The following is a 17,201-nucleotide window of genomic DNA, read 5'->3' as shown; positions in this document are numbered from 1 at the left end:
TACTACATGCACTTGAGAAATGGCGACCTTACCTAATGGGAAGGCACTTCAAGCTAAAAATGGATCATGATAGTCTGAAATAGTTTTTAGAGCAAAGATTATCTTTAGAAGAACATAAAAAATGGGTCAGAAATATGTTGGGTTATGACTTTGAAATCATCTACAAAAAAGGGAAGAAAAATGTTATTGTAGATGCACTCTCAAGAAAGGATGGGATGTGGAAATATTGTTTTGTGCTATTTCTATTATCCAACCAGATTGGATAACGAAGCAAGGGATGAATGGAAGAAGGACGAAGAAGTGTGGCCACTCATTCAAAAGTTGCAGAAGATCCCAGTTCAAACAATATTGCCAGAACTTGACAAGGAAGGAAAAATCATATTGGAACCTAGAGCAGTCACAATAACAAAAACCTGACAACTATGAAATCGATCATTTTCAGAGTATCTCATCAAGTGGAAGAACTTACCTGCTGAATATTCCACATGGGAGGACAAGAATTTTATATAGAAGAATCAAAAACTACTCAAGCGTTGAGGAAAACACTTTTTGAAGGAGAGTGTCATGTTAGGTCCCTATACTACTAGTGTAACCCCTTATTGTTATAGTACAACCCCCTTATTATATTTTTGTTCCCATGTAGTCCCCATATTGTTATTATTGTGCCCTTACATTATTATTGTTATGTTGGCTTTGATTATATTATGACCCCTTAGACTCCTATATATAGGAAGGAGGTCTTGTCATTTGTATGATCCAAGAATTGTTCATTTGTGTAATGTAAAGGAGGTTGTCCCCTTGAAGAGGCTTATTTTGTAGGCATTTATCTATATTTGCTATATTTTTGTGAGCTGGTTTCATAACAGCATGTGTGGTCATGCATTTTAAATTTTAGCACATATCGGTAGTCACATTCTGGGAAGGCCCCACTACATTTTGTGCAGTGCCACATTCGATTTGAGTGATTGAAAAATATTTTCATGCATTGCATGCCATCAAATGAGAGATGGAATGCAAAGAAGTAGAAATCTTGCATGTCAAAAGAGGTGATGGTTCCACGAATAGAGAACCATGTTTTCTAGTGATATACGAGTCTATGAGGCCAACAATTATATGTTGTGGGTGGCCCCTGCTTGGAAGGCCTCGAGAATTTTCTACTTAATGATGGTGAAGAGGCCAAGCATTCTCTTTGATGAAACCATGATTGGAGTTTTTCATTCTCTGGAATGGCGGGATCTAGCATGACGTTGGTGGTCGAGATAGTCCTAACAGTCCTTCCATTAAATTCAGTTATGCAACCCCCTTTGATTGCAAGCACGGTCAAATCACCAGAAGAGGTGAGTTCAACGAGTTTCTTACCTAAGGTATGGCAATGCCCCCCCCATAGGGTGATGTCGACACTATAGCTAGACATATCTTCCAAGATGAGAGTTTTCCTAGGTGTTTTAGAGCCATCTCTTTGATGAATGGTAGAATTTAGAGAAGTGGACCTGACAATGCTAATGATGTTGATAATTGGGTCAGGGTTTGCGTATCTGATTTCATCTATAGATTTAAAATGAAAATGACGGAAAGGAATTGTCAGGACACAATCTAAGGAAGTTTAAACAATGGAAGTTGCAGAGAGGGAGACTTCCCATTTTCTATCGAGATGGTTGTAATTTGTGTTTTTTGGTTTCACAGTGCCATTTGAAACCATGCAAACCTTCCCAATTTGGACAAGGTGATGCAAGGAACCTGCCAGATCACCGAAGGAAGAGAGATGGATTATATCATTGGCAAAATCAATGAGTTCAAATTCAAAGACAATTCTGGAGTCTCAAGCATTGTTGTAGGAGCGAAGGGATGTTTTTCGAGAACCCTACCCTGTATTGACCATTGTTTATGATAGGGGCTTAGCACCATGAATGGAATGACGACATGTAGAGTAGAGGATAACTGAGTTGATGATGGTGCATAATCTTGTGTCGAAAGAAAAGTAGATGAGGTGGGGGCATGTGATGATGAAGAGTCGAGTTCATATCTCGACGTTTGTACAATTTGAAGAAGGTCCAAGTCCCTAATAAAATTTGCATGAAGTTCTAGAACTTCCAGTTCAATAATTTTTAAAGTCTTGAGAAGAAGGAAAGAAAGAGAAAAGTAACGCTACATTAGTCGGAGTGACAGTGATGGAGAGAGGGAAGGAACAAAAAAACATCAAGAATATGGTCAGGAGTGAAGATATGCATAGTTTTGCAAAAAATGCAACTGAATTCTTTGATAATGATAATCGAGCCCAACTAGAGGGCACCGAAGATGACATAAGCATTGTAAGCATACAAAAGCAAAGTTTTGTACTGAGAGGTACCGTTAGAGAGGGAAATGTGGTAGCGTTGGGACTATGTATTTGTGGAAGAAAGAAGGTTGATTTCAACAATTTAGAGTGATGGTTGGATAATTGTAGAGCTATCGAGCAACAAACTGATGGCATTATCTACCAAGGCAACTTCCATGATGAGGAAAGGAAGTGTTTTGAAAGGTTAAAGCCCATAAAATGTTGTCAACATTGGAATAGAAGTGGAAATAAAGCAACGAGCACAGTTGTTCATAGGATTGGCATACTTGGAGCCAAATGAAAGAAAAAAGACTTACAATTTAGATTGTTGCCAGTAATCAAAGGTAAGGGGAAAGGAAACTTGAAATGTTTAAGCATAGAAAGTTGGTTGTCTATATATGGAGTTTCAGAAACTCTACAGGCAGGTGTGTTGTATGTCGTGACAATGCACATAGCATTATAAGTTATATACATAGTATGAAAACACTGATACTTACCATTTGAGTGCAAAAGATGATATGGTTAGAAGGTTATCAATTTTTACCTGTTTGTTATTGAAATTCTGGGACAGTTATCTGATTGAAGGCAGCAACAAGAAATGTAGTAGAAATAGCAGGAGCAACAACAAGAGACTAGCAATAGCACAACAACAACAACATAAATTTCAACTCGAAAAATTAGTATAATAGTGTGACAGGAAGAGGCTAAATGGAGCACTTCCCCATCTACCAACTAAGTAAAGTGAGAAATAAATCATAATCAGGACACATGGTAGAGGTCACAGGGTTACCAATGGTAGAGACAATGACAAATATGCTCATCCAAGAGAGATTAAAATGAGAATAAATGCACATAGGTGGACCATTAATTACATTATTGAATAGAATAGTCCTCGACACTAGGATGTGCAGATAAGTTTAAACCTTAATCAAAGGAAAATGTGACATATTGATTAAATATATGTGGGAGTTTCCAGATTTTGAAAATTTGACATGAGAAAAATCCTTTTCAAAATATTGCAAGTTGAAAGTCCAATCGAGAATATCAATGTGGCTCGTTTGAATAAACACATATAATAGAGTGTCTAGGGCATAAAACATATCAATTTTGTGCGAGTGAGAATAAATAGAAAATAAACTCACATGGTCGGTCCATTAATTATTAATGAATAGAATATCCGCCAAGACCAAGATGCATGTAGAGGTTTTAAGTTGCAATCGTTCGAAAAAATGTGGCATATTGATTAAATATATATCAGAGTTTTCGAGCATTAAAACCTTGACACCAGAAGAAATATTTCGGAAATATGTGAAAAAAAAGGTTGATTGATCATATTAATTTGCCTCTGTACAAGGGAATAAAACATGAAATCTTCGTATGAGGGAGGATAAAATGACAGTAAATGCACATAGTTGGATAACTAGTGATAATTAATAAATAAGCTAGAAAAAGAGAGCAAGATATGTGCATAGACAATGGGCCTTATCGAAGGTCGTATTCGAAAAGATACAATAAGGGGCAAATGTAATTTCACATCTAAGTTTGGTATGATAAAACAATCAGGGTTGCATATTAGTGCTTGGAGGTCCATAACACATTTTCGAGATTCGGAATTTAGATATTTGTTTATTATTATACATGAAAAATGCTACATGTATCAGAAATTTCAAAAGGAATTTCTATGATGTTATTAGTATGATATAACTCTATTACAAAGAGGTTCATCTCACCAATATACCAACATGAATGCCCCACAGATACGAGGTGTCACTGCCTTATCTGTTTCAGATATCTAGTGATCCTTGTCAGCCCCCAAATGCCCTATTTTTTCAAGTTTCAAATGGAGATTTCTATTCATTCCGATATTTGGACCCTCCAGATGTATGAAAAAGAATTCAACAGAACATCACATACGCTCTCAAGAGAAAATTTCCGACAATGGGCCACATATTAAAAGTTCCTATATTGTGAGTTGCAATATACGAGTTGCAATATGTGATGAAACCGTCGCCAATGGGAAGGTAGTATTAAATTGTCGAGATCGATGATAACAAATTAACAAAGGATTTTTTTGTAAAAGCCAAAGAATATCAAGCCTTTTCTCTCTCCTCCCAAAGGGACATCTGGCAGCAAAAAGTCTGGATCTGATAAGAGACACGTGGCTAACAACGACTTGATGCATTAAGGGATGGATTGCAGCCAACAATTGGTTGCAACAAGTGACACGGGGAGGCTGATGTCATCATGACATGCCAATAGGGTTGACAATGCAAGCAGATTTATAAATTTCAAGGTTCACAACAGGCCAAAATAGGTTGACACATGGAATTATTCAAAACATGAAACATGGCAGGTATGTGGCAGTGATGGCGTCATGTATGGGAGAACAGCGATCAAAGGTTGAGTCATATTTTACATCAAGGTGAAACCTTTGATTAAAGGGCTCTGATACGGGGGCTAGGCTGCGATCACATGAAGAGCCATATGACCAAGGCCCAAACGTAGAAGGTGATCAATGATTGCCAATTGGCGAATTGACATGCCATGCACCAAGGTTACACCTCCGATTCAAAATCACCGATAGAGAGGGATCTAATTTGGCGGTTAAGACCACGATCACAAAGAGTTCAAAGGAATCAAGGGCATCACATGGTATTATTCAAAAGGTGACACATGGCATATATGTGGCATTATTCAAAAGGTGACACGTGGCAAATACGTGGCAGGCATGGATGTTTTTTTGTCTACAAAAGCCAAAGAAGCTTGAGCCTTTTCTCTCTCCTCCCAAAGGGATATGTGGCAACAAAAAGACTAGATCCGATCAGAGACATGCGGCTAACAACGACTAGATGCGTTAAGGGATATGTTGCAACCAAAAATTGGTTGCGACAAGTGACACAGGGAGGCTGACGTCATCACGATGTGCCAATAGGGTTGACACATGGTAGGCAGATTCGACAGTTTCAAGGCTCACAACAGGCCAAAAAAGGGTGGCACATGGCATTATCCAAAAGGTGATGCCTGGAAGATACATGGCAGTGCTGTTGTCATGTATGGGAGATCATCGATCAGAGGTTGAGACATATTACACATCAAAGTGAAACCTCTGATTGATAACCTCCGTTATAGGGGCTAGAATGTGGTCACGTGAAGAGCCACAAGACCAAAGCCCAAACATAGAAGGTGATCGGGGATCGCCAATCGACGAATTGACATGTCATTCACCAAGGTTACACCTCCAATTGGAAATCACCGATAGAGAGGGCTCTGATTTGAGGGCTAGCACCACAATCCGAAAGAGTTCAAAGGAAGCAAGGGCGGCACATGGAATTATTCAAAAGGTGACACGTGGAAGATACATGGTAGAGATGGCAGCATGTATGGTGGATCAACGATCGCAGGTTGAGGCGTATTGTACATCGAAGAGAAACCTCTAATTGAAGGGCTTTGATACAAGGGCTAGACTCTGGTCACGTAAAGAGCCACAGGACGAAGGCCCAAATGCACAAGGTGAGCGACGATCGGCAATCGTCGAATCGACATGATGTGCAACAAGGTTACACCTCTAATTGGAAATCAGCGATAGAGAGGGCTCTAATTTGCAGCTTCACTCATTTCCTCTCCACGTAGATCAGGCCATGTTACTCATCGGAGATCGCAAGTTTTGGGATTGCAACCAAATGGTACATTGTGAAATTGCCAATTGCAATTCCACGATATTATAAAGACCCAGACGCGTGTGATGTGGTCCCATGCATTACACATTGGAACAATTTGTAGCGAAATCTTCTAAAGAATTGGCCCCCTATCCCAAGCTAAAGAGCTTATCCCCGGAAGACACCGTTCACTAGCTTTATGACATAACATCCTTTCCACAGTCATGATGTCACACTCTGCCATGTGGCTGGCATGCAGTTATTAAGATTCAAAGTACCTCAGGTAGAGAAAATCGCAGATAAGAGGCCCACAGTGAATCACACAATCGAAATGGTACTTTGAAGGCCAATGAATCTGCTACAATGTCATGAGGAGGAATTTGACCATAAAAAGCCTATGGGCTTATTTAACTATTTATAATAGTGTCAATGTTGAAATATGTTTAAAAATAATATTAATCATTTATATATAATCATGTTAATAATATATAAATATTAATTTATAAAATGTGTAACATCAAATTTTTAATTATTTATTGTTTTATTATTAATATTATTTATATATAGAAATTAAAAAATATATATTTTTTCAATTGCGACAAATTGTTATTTATTATAATTATTTTAATTTACCATTGATTTTTTTAAAAGATAAATGATTTTTTATTTTTCAATTTCGTTTTTAATTTAATAATATGTATATATATTATTTTTATTAAAATATGTTATAAAAATTATACTAATCTTATATATTTTATGTATTCAAGTTTTTGTGATTTATAATGAATTAAGCAAAATCTTTTAGTAAAAATCAATATAATATATAATAAATCTTATATATAATAAAAATATATTAAATCAATTTAAAAATAATAATCAAAAATTAAAAAATAATTCAAATAAAAATAAAAATACATTATTCATTTTAAATCTTCAATGTGTAACGATTTAATTTTTTTTAAAATTTACTTCTATCGTTCATTAATTCAATATTATTGTTTTTATTTATATTTTGGATTGGTAAGTATATATTAGAAAGAAACAATATTATATTGAGAATTTTATTAAAAGTAAAAAAAATACATCAATTTAGAACATTTAATGTCTAGAAAATATATTATTATATCACCTTTTTTATGGTAAAAATATTTATAAACAAGAATAATCATAATTAATATATAATCAATCATATTTTGGCCACCTAAATTTTATAAAGGAGATCTTGGTAAATCACTAAGGGAATAAAAGAACAATTTTTTTTATTAGAAACTTAAATGTACCTAACATCTTCCAAATATCTATGATAAGAATATTTGCGAATAATTATAATCGTATATACCATCAATCAAATCTTGCCCAACCAAATTTTATACATGATATCTTAGTAAATCACTACGGCAAAAAAAAAAAAACTCCATTTTTTGGAAAAAACTTGAATTGACGAGAAATCTCGCCATCGCCTAATTCAATGGCAAATATAGCGACCTAACATGGAGAAGTAAACCTAACCCATGCGCTGATGAAGAACATACTATAGCTTATGAAAATCATATTGGGTCACGTGATGTCTGAAGTTCCATTCTCAATTTTTGAAAAATCGATAGATAATATTTTTTAATTTTTAATTTTAATTAAATTGGTTGTTATTTTCTAATGGTTATTTAGCCGTGTTTTACATTTATTTATTACAATATTTGGATCTGGTTCCTCATCTTATCTTAAAAATAAATCATATTGACTAGTTAGAAACGCTTCAATAAAAATATCTCTTCTATATTTTTTACCAAAAAAATATTATTAAAATTATTATAAATCACAAAAATCTAAATTCTAAAATATTAATATCCATTTTAATAATCTCCTCATAAAATTTCATCCTAAAAATCTCCATAAAGTAAGCCAATCAATAAAAGCCATTTCAAACTCCTTTGCCATGGAACACCATTCCTTCATTGGACTAAGAATTGTCATCGCATGAACTTTGTTGAGTTTGGTTTTTATATTTTAAGCTTTCTTGTGAAATTTCGTTTGATTATTTCACTTAGAATTCACTAGGATCCTAAGTATGTGTATTTATTTATTCCCTTGCTTCCGAGGCAATTTGTCATCAGAAATGTTTCAAAAAATATCCAAAACCCGCTTTTTCATCATGTGGAACCAATGTAAGTGTCTTGCACTCAATACTCCTTTGGTCATGACATAATGTTGGACAATATAGTCTAGTCATGTCATGTCTTGTCTTGTCTTACCTTATTTTAGAATGCACCTCATTTTAACCAAAAAAAAAAAATTATGGAAGATTTCCTAAATTTTATTTTATATGATCATTTTGTTTTTTGTTTACTCAAATAAATTTAAAAATACAATTTAATCTTAAAAATGTAGGCACTCTAACAAAGACGCAGGTTTTAGGATAATATTTAAGATAATTTTTGGTTAAATTATCTTAATTTGAAAAAAAATGTGTATTATATTATTATTGTCTTTAAGTGATTGCCTCAAAATATTATTTTAAAAAATTGTCTTTATAAAAACAATATATAACGCAAGAATTATTGTTTGTTAGGAGACGATTTTATTTTTGTCTCTCCAAAGATAATAGTTAAGAATTAAGATATGTTGTCTTTATAGAGACAACATGTCTTTAATTCTAGATATTGTTTCTTTATAGACAATAACCAATTATATTTAACGACAATACAATATCATTTTTTTCTCTTTAGAGACAATATAAAACAATGAATCCAGAAAATTAGTATTCGCCATTAATATAGATCAATATACAAAGTATTTAATTAAAAATACACTACAATATCAGTTTACGCATAGTGAAATTGAAGGACCGACCTCCTCCTTATAAGGAAAGTGCTCTTCCATTGAGCTAGCACCCTTTAAAGAATGATGTGAGGAGTTACACTAGTCCTTGAAATTGCATATATAAGCATTGATTTTAAAAAAGTGCTTGATAAAATGGAATAATCCTTGCAAAGTCTATAATCATCTAACCCCTATTTTTAACTCAATAAAAAATAACATATCTATGTCTCAAATAACTTATTACATCCACAAACCAACAATCCATCACTATGTTAGAATTTTGTTCCATATTCATACTCATCTTGCTGATTTGTTTTTTTGGTTACAAAGAAGTTTTTGCAAACACAAGGACTTTGATTTTTATATTAACCTTGAATTGGAAAACTATAAAAATTTGTTTAAATTCCAAAAAAAAATCACAATCATGAATTCCATGTGAATAAGTCAAAAATAGATATACCTTTTACAAAATTACTGAAGTTCCATGTAAATAAGTCAAAAATAGATATACCTTTTACAAAATTACTGAAGTGAAAGTGTTGGGAGGAATGTCGAACAATGATATGAAAAGTAAATAAATAATTTCATTATTGATACAAGATAGTTATTAAAGTAGTTGTGCATAGAGAGTGTGGACCTCGACATAGAACTGAAAACCCCTTTCTAAATCACAATAATTCTTCCCATAGCTTGAATGTGCATTTAGCCCATCTTTATAGTTAGATATAGAAAAGACATCCTGGTCATCGCAATTGTCAAAGGATAACCACCCCAATATTAATGTTTATGCCATACTTGAAAAATAAAGAATATAAATGCAATGGTGATTCCAAACTTTTTTTTTGAGTGGATCTATATCACATATGCCAAAACAATGCTCAGAAATGTTGAATTTTCTGGGTCAGAAAGAAATTGTTCTTTCAACCAATGAATAAATAAATGTGGTATGCCTTAACATATATTGCAAAATAAAACGATTGAACTTTGCAAATAAATAGCACACTGCAATGCTGGATCAAATGGTACAAACTGTAAGATCATGAAACATGTGAAGAAACTAGTTGATTATGGCTTAGGAGGAAGAACTAATGTTTATTTCTATGCTCCAAGTACTAGACACAACATCAAAGTGAAAATAGGAAAATAGAACTATTTTGTGGAACTTAGGATGCCATACATTAAATGAAAAGTGGAGATGACTGAATATTCACTTGATAGGAACATGATTTTATGATAACTATGGATAGAACTCGCTAGTAAGTTTCATTGTCGAGACATCATCAATAACATTACCTAACTTTGTTGCCTCTACCGCCTCATCCTTATAAGCATTGCAACCCCGTAAATGAATGCTTAGTTACGACACTTGGAGAAGTTTGTGTTTAGAAATCAATTATACCAATCAATAACATCTGATTTCTATATACTCCTTAAATAATCTACTTCCAGCTTCAATATTTCAAAGAAAAAAACATGATCAAACATGATCAATAGACTATAATATATGTGGCTGATTAGATTCTAAACATAAATATCATCTTGTGTTGGAAATAAGTTGAAACATAAAAAAATTCCCAACTTTATGATTTGCATCACGTTAAAACCATAAGACCAATTCCCATGGTTCCTACGTTGCTCCCTAATATTTCCCTATTAGCATTTTTTAAATGCAAACCACCTTCACCAACTTTAAAGATAAATTTATATGCCTACTGTAGACTTTTTCAAGTATAGATATGGGTGTTATAGACATTTTTGTGCCTTACAGCATAGAGCATGAAATGTCAATAATCTAAGGGATCCAAAGTCCCTAAACAAGTTGTTCTTACCCTTAGAGGAACAAGGTCAGCAAACCACAGCACTGCAAGTCAGTTCTCCACTGAAAAACACTCAAAAACAGGTCAGTTTTGGATCATTGCAGCTGCTCCACTAGGCATCTGCGCTGCATAGCAGGTACAACAAAGGCTACCTGCGTTGCATAGCAAGTAGAACAAAGGCTACCTGCGTTGGGCGTACTTGGACATGTGGAGGAATCTTTTTCTCAAAGTGCTAGTGCCCAGGAAGCTTCTAAAAAGACACTTGATGATAAGATTCGCCTAATGATGAGTTAAGAGCTTCTAAAACTCCAAGTGGAAGACAGAAACTCCAAGTGAAGAACTGAAGAACAACTGGAGTTGAAGAGGACAACAAGTCACACATCAAGCTGACTTATCTTCACTCCAAAACTCTATATAAGGATCTCATCCCATGGGATCTAGGAGGCCGGAATTTAGTGCAAAGAATTGCTGTTGGTTTACAGTTGTGAGCATTGGGTGATTGCTTGAGGGAGGTGAAGAAGAGATTTCTCTCCGTCGGGAAGGTGATGCTGGATTGGACCTCTCATGGTTGTATCACCGCCTGAACCTTACTTCCATATATTAATAAAGCTTTTGAAGTTCTTCTATTCGCATGTGTTTCAATGGTGTATTGTCTTACTTGCGTCTTTGATTTATGCTAATCCTTGAATCGATTATGAATGCATGCTTCTTGTAGTTTCCTTTCTTTGTCTTGTTTGCAGGATCTCGTGTAGCTGGGCCCGTGAAAAGACTTGGAGCTGGGAGCAAGCGGCAATCAAAGGAGATTGGATCGACCATTTGCGCAAGACATCGGTAAGTGGATCTCTTCCTTTTATCTCTTGCATGTCATAAAGAAGAAACTTTAGATAGCTTTGCTTTCAGCTGTTGCTAAGGAACTGTCACCCTTAGAGTGGGTTAAGGTCATTCCGAGTTGGATACTTTCCCCCACAACAGACTGGCGACTCCGCTGGGGAACGTGTCTTGTTGGTAGCTTGTGTTTCTTGCTATTCATTTCTTAAACAAAGGAGTACCGAATCGAACTGCATTCGAGTTCTTCGAATGCAAAGTAGAGGGCAGCTACTCTAGCCTAGTGCTGGGCATGTTTATGATCTGAAGAGCTGATCCACAAGGACTCTTTTTAGCTCTTTGTGATAGTGTTCTTCTTCCTTTAATCATCCTCTAGTGTATACTTGACTGACAGCCTCTGATTTGGCCAAAAACCGCTCATTTTTGAGCAAACTGTGACCTGGAATCTGAGAGAGACGTGACTTGTCTCATCAGTGCAGCTGCCACAAAGGCTACCTGCACTGCAACGCAGGTCCCGAAGGGGCTACCTGCGCTGCATCTCAGATTGACAGTGCAGCACCTGCGCTGATCCAGTTTTGCCTTGTGCAACTGGGATTCCCCACTGTCTGTTGCCCAGTTTTCAGTATTGTTTTTGCAGCCTGTTGTCAACCTGTATACCCAGCTGAAACCACTTCTCTTTGCCTTCATTCTGCCTCAGTTGTATGAAGAAACCGTGATTTTTCTTATTGTATTTCTTGCTGTCATTCACAGTTTCCCATAGCGAAAGTGAACTAGTCTTGCTATGACCTCTTGAATCTAGACCTGTGAGAAAGTGTCGTTGTGATTCTAAGAGTTAGTTTATTGCTGTTCATAGCTGCTTGAGCATTTGCTTTCGTTATATGGTTCGAATTTCAGTATTTCTTGTGTTGAAACGAGTGAATCTTAAGGTGTTCTTTTGATTGTTGGACAAACACTTGTTGCGTTCGCTTGAAATTGAATTCGAAATTATACAACAGCTTTCTTTTTGTAATACATCAACATTAAGGAAGAAGAAAAGAAATACTTGCATTGTGCATGTGCATTTTGACAGTTTGCATGTCGATTTAGGAAAAGTGCATCAGTGTGTGCTCTATGATCTGTTTGAAAAGATGGTGTCTTTCTTTTCCTTCAGTAGTTAAGGTTTTCATAAGTTGAAAGAATTGAAAAAGCTTGCTTATCATTCTTAGACTGCATTTAGGAGTTGTATCATACATCACGTGGTGATCCGTAAAGGCAAACTGCTAAGCAAGATCAACCTAAAAAGAACTGAATTTATCTAACAACGCTTTGAAACATAACGAAACACAGTAGAGGTCTAGGTAGAGACGTGAACCGGCGTCGTTAAACATAGTGACTGTTGATCTCTACGAAGGTGGGTGATTCCTCCTGAGGGACGATAGCACTAATACGGACTTGTGCCCCCGCGTACCGTCGCGTATATTGGGGGACCCCTATAGGAACAAAGCCTTTATCCATAGGAAGCCGTGTCGGCCGCCCTACTGATCGCGATGCAGTGAACACAGCATTCACGAAGATCGACCACTCGTACCGTAAAACGTATTCTGTGGTTTCGCGAAAGGTTTGGCACACCCTTTCCTAGAACTCCAGAGTAGTTTCTTTTGGCCTTTTTCAAACTCTATAACTGAAAAAGTCCATCCGAGCATTTGTCACTTCGGGCTCGTTAATACATCGAAGGAGACTAGAGTCATCTTTAGCTTTTTCTCGACTCTTAAAAAGTGAAAAAGCAAGTTGTGTCTTAAAAAGCGTCGTCATATAAAATTCATTCTAAACGGAACATAATCACCCCTAATTCCTACGTTGATCTTAAGGTTGAGAACATGGAACACACCAACCAAGGGATTCCACAGCATGGGACCCCTAGCCCTTTCTCCTCTTGGGGAGAAGTTGGTGCGCCCCACATGGCCACATTGTCGCTTCCAGGACTGACAATTGGCCTGCCAATTTGGCTATTCTCAACCGCTGTAGTTCAGACCACCACGGTTCCTGAACAATCGGTTCAACAGTTAGACCGGTCTAGAGCTACCCTCCAGCCTTCCACTTCTTGTGAGCCTTCCTCCGATCCTTCTTCTTCGAAAGGTCAAGCCGCCAAAAGCGGAGCTCCCATAGAAAAGAAGAAGGAAAAGAAGAAGAAAGAAAAGAAGCAAAAGGAGCCAAAGGCGCCTGGGGGCAAGCAAAAGGCATCTAACGAAAACCCACACACAGCACGGACCGGGCCCAAATCGCCATGTGTCATATGTAGAGGAGACCACCTCCACCGTGATTGTCCCAGTATTCCCCGGATACTAAGGGACTGGTCCCCTCGTTTGCACGATTCGGAAGCGTCAACCTCTGACAACCAGGTTGAATGCTTACCGTCGACCAACGAAAGTGAAGGTCGCAGACGACGAAGAGGGATGAGATTCCCCTGCGAACTGTGTGAAGGCGATCACACCCTTCGCCGTTGTCCCTTTTTAGACGAGGCAAAGAGAGTTTTGGAAGATCAACCGGTGGCACCGGTGCTACTTCCTCCTGGATATCAAAAACTCGCGCCAGGTCCTTCGTTGGTCGAAAATACAGTTGTCTTGCTCAGAGGGCCAGCTAAAGTGTCAGTCACTGAAAGTGAACCTACTGAATCCGGACCGGACGAAAGTCCAAAGGTCGAAACGGCAGTTGACCCGGTTCTCCCTTCAGAAGTTTCATCTTCGAACACCACAGTCACTGAGGATTCATCTTCAGTTGACACCCCCGCCGAAGAGAATAAGGATGACACCGTCCATATTCTTTTCGTCAACTCCGATTCTGATGAGCATCTGGGCAAAGCGCCCACTCCTTTATCGCAGGAAGGAGCATCGTCAGGATCATATCCGGCCGTATATTCGGTCCCACCACCAAGCAACCTAGTTGTGTCCTTTGATTGGAACCAACTAGGCAGACCCCGGTTACCAGCCAGTATACCATTTAGAATTATAGTCCAAATATACAAAATGGTGATGGCTGGAACTATCATTGATGAAGGGGCATCTGTGAGTATCCTGTCCTCTATTGCTTGGAAAGCACTGGGTTGCCCGGCGCTTTTGCCCGAGACAAGGCGTCTCTCGGGTTTTGATAGGGGAACCAGTCGACCATTAGGGATTCTACCTAATGTGCCTATTACCTTGAAGGGGAAGGCCGTCAAGATGAATTTGATGGTCGTCCAAGGACCCTTGGATTATAACCTACTCCTTGGACGAGACTACATATATTGCATGGAAGCAATAGTCTCCTCACTCTTTCGAATAATGTGTTTTCCACACGAAGGAAGAATGGTCAAGCTCGTAGACCAACTTTCATTTCCGGGATCACGCATCGCGAATAGTCACATACCTATCCTCAATGGTCTTTTCGATCAAGAAAGGTCTCTTCCCCCGGTTCTTCTTCCTGATGAATGCGAGTGATTCGGGAAAGGAACGCAGGAGCCCAGGGGGCATGCATCCTGGTCTGCTTTGGAGGCAGAAAAAACCTTGGGTGTAAAGTAGAATTTCCGCGGGAGAATATGACTAGTCCGTACCCCATCCCCCCCTTCATCTTTGAGAATCTTCCTCTGAGCCATCTTCATGGAGAAGAAGGACAAGAAGACAAAGAGAGACTGGGAATCTCAGAAGGGGCTGTTAGGAGTGGGGTTGTTCTAGAATAGGATTCTTTTGTCAAGGTTACTTGTTTGACAAAGGTCATTCACCTTTGTCTAGATATGTAGGCTCTACCAAAGAAGGGGATCCGTTTGCGGCAGCAAATAGTAACCATCTTTGGGTAAAAGGCAAGCCTCACCCATTAAAGCAAGTGTTTTAGAGGATAAGTAGGGGCAGCCTCCAAAGAAAGAGATTCTATTGTTGCAACAAATTGTAACCATCTTTGGATAACCTAATGATAGACATCGCCGAAGAGAGTTTCTGTTTAAAATAATTAACAGAACAATCTTTGGGTAACCAGAAAGAGGTAGGCCTCTCCCGGTAAAACAAATGTTTTACCTGCAAATTGAGGGATAACCTTGAAATTAGACTTACACCTGGGGGCATGCAAACCTCTTGGAATGCAAGCACGGGCGGCTATTTTGTTTTTTAGTTTTTTAGGTCCTCCCTTTAAACCTGTAGGTCTAACCCGTTAAACTCGTAGGATTAGCTGATACCCAGCTTGCATAAAGAGAGGATATGGAGCATAGCTTCGTGAGATAAAGCTCCATAAAAAATAGCTATCTCACACGAGACCTTCCTACTTTATGACTGGTAAAACGAGCAGTTTTGGCAAAGTTCATGCTCGTTAAAAAATAAACGCAAAACCGAGCAGTTTTCACAAGGGTTCATGCTCGTTAAAAAATAAACACACATGTGAGCAGGCTTCCCCCCAGTGTTCAAGCTCATTCAGAAAAAATGAACCCGTAAATAACCATTTGAGACCGTAAATTCATTAGCCATAAAAGCCTTGGTCGTGTTTATGCACCGTCACCTCCACTTTTCCTTTGGCCGATCATTCACATCCACTTGATTGTTTACCTATTTTGAGGAACAGCTGCGAAGAGTGATCCCATTTAGCCATCCTTGTAATACTGCCGTGATTGGAAAATTCCAACCTGTACCTGGAATCTGCTGCTATCCCTGTTTATCACTCGTTCCTCAAAATACGAGTCTTCTTTGAGCTCTTTTCACTGACTCGTAAAAAATGAAAAGTTTGCCGAGTTTTGGCCTTCCAGCTCATTAAAAGGACCGGAAGAGCTATCCCTCCTCTAGATTTTAATCTTTTTGGACCTGAGGGATTATTGCACAAAAAGATCGAGCGCTTGTCTGGTTCGGCTCGATAAAGATATCGAACATTCATCCCTTCTGTATTGTTTTATACTTTTTCGGACTTAAGGGATTAGATGACGAAAAAGGACCCCTGGAGTCCACTTTATGTACCCTTTTCAGACTCTCTAAAAATGAAAAGGACCGAGTTGTCTTTGTCGCTGTGCTCGTTAAAAATATTAGATAGCGACAAACTTGTCTTTAGACGAGAACGAGTTTCCCCATCGTTAGGCTCGTTAAAACATAGCGATGGGCTTGCCCGAAGGGCAGGTTATAGAACAAGCATATGTTATCCTCCTCAAGCTTGACAAAAATAAAGAGGTACTGGTCAGAAATGACTGCGGAAAATTGGGAAGAACCTCAAAGCTTAATGGTAGCAAGTCGCTCTTGAACATGACACTTTTGCCTCCGTAAATATCGGGTTGGGTTATTATCATTCACCGGTCCCTTCACCATGGTCTCGCCATACCATCCAAATGGGGTAATGCTACCGATCCATCACATCAGTGTCGAGATATGTTCAAGAGATGTCATTCAGAAAGTGTCAACCGGGTCCCATCCACTACCATACATCATCTTTCATCCTTCCATGACCGCCACCCTGGATCATATTTCACAGATCGTTTTCACCATCATCACTAGTTCCGTTCCGTGTCACTGATGTGGGATTCATTAAGGCCCTCCTTTGACGGATCGCTTCTTGTCGACATCAGCTCACTATCCAAGAAGTTGATCTAGGAACACCCCCTCAGTACTTTGAAGCTTGCATGCCTCAATGGCAAGTTTCTCACTTCCGGCGATAGGTATACATTAATGACCTTCGACCGGGAGACTTTGCGTGGTGTTCGACGTCAGATCCTATATTCACGCCACGTGAATTGTGCTGCAGTACCTTGAGGGTCATCATCATTATCGGTGATTCCTCTCGCGCTTGTTAACA

The sequence above is a fragment of the Pinus tabuliformis genome, chromosome 6, assembly GCF_031772625.1.
Source record: "Pinus tabuliformis cultivar Carrire ecotype Pingquan chromosome 6, CPIR1, whole genome shotgun sequence".
Taxonomy (NCBI): domain Eukaryota; kingdom Viridiplantae; phylum Streptophyta; class Pinopsida; order Pinales; family Pinaceae; genus Pinus; species Pinus tabuliformis.
The sequence above is the reverse complement of the archived record's forward strand: the minus strand, read 5'-3'. Positions refer to the sequence as shown.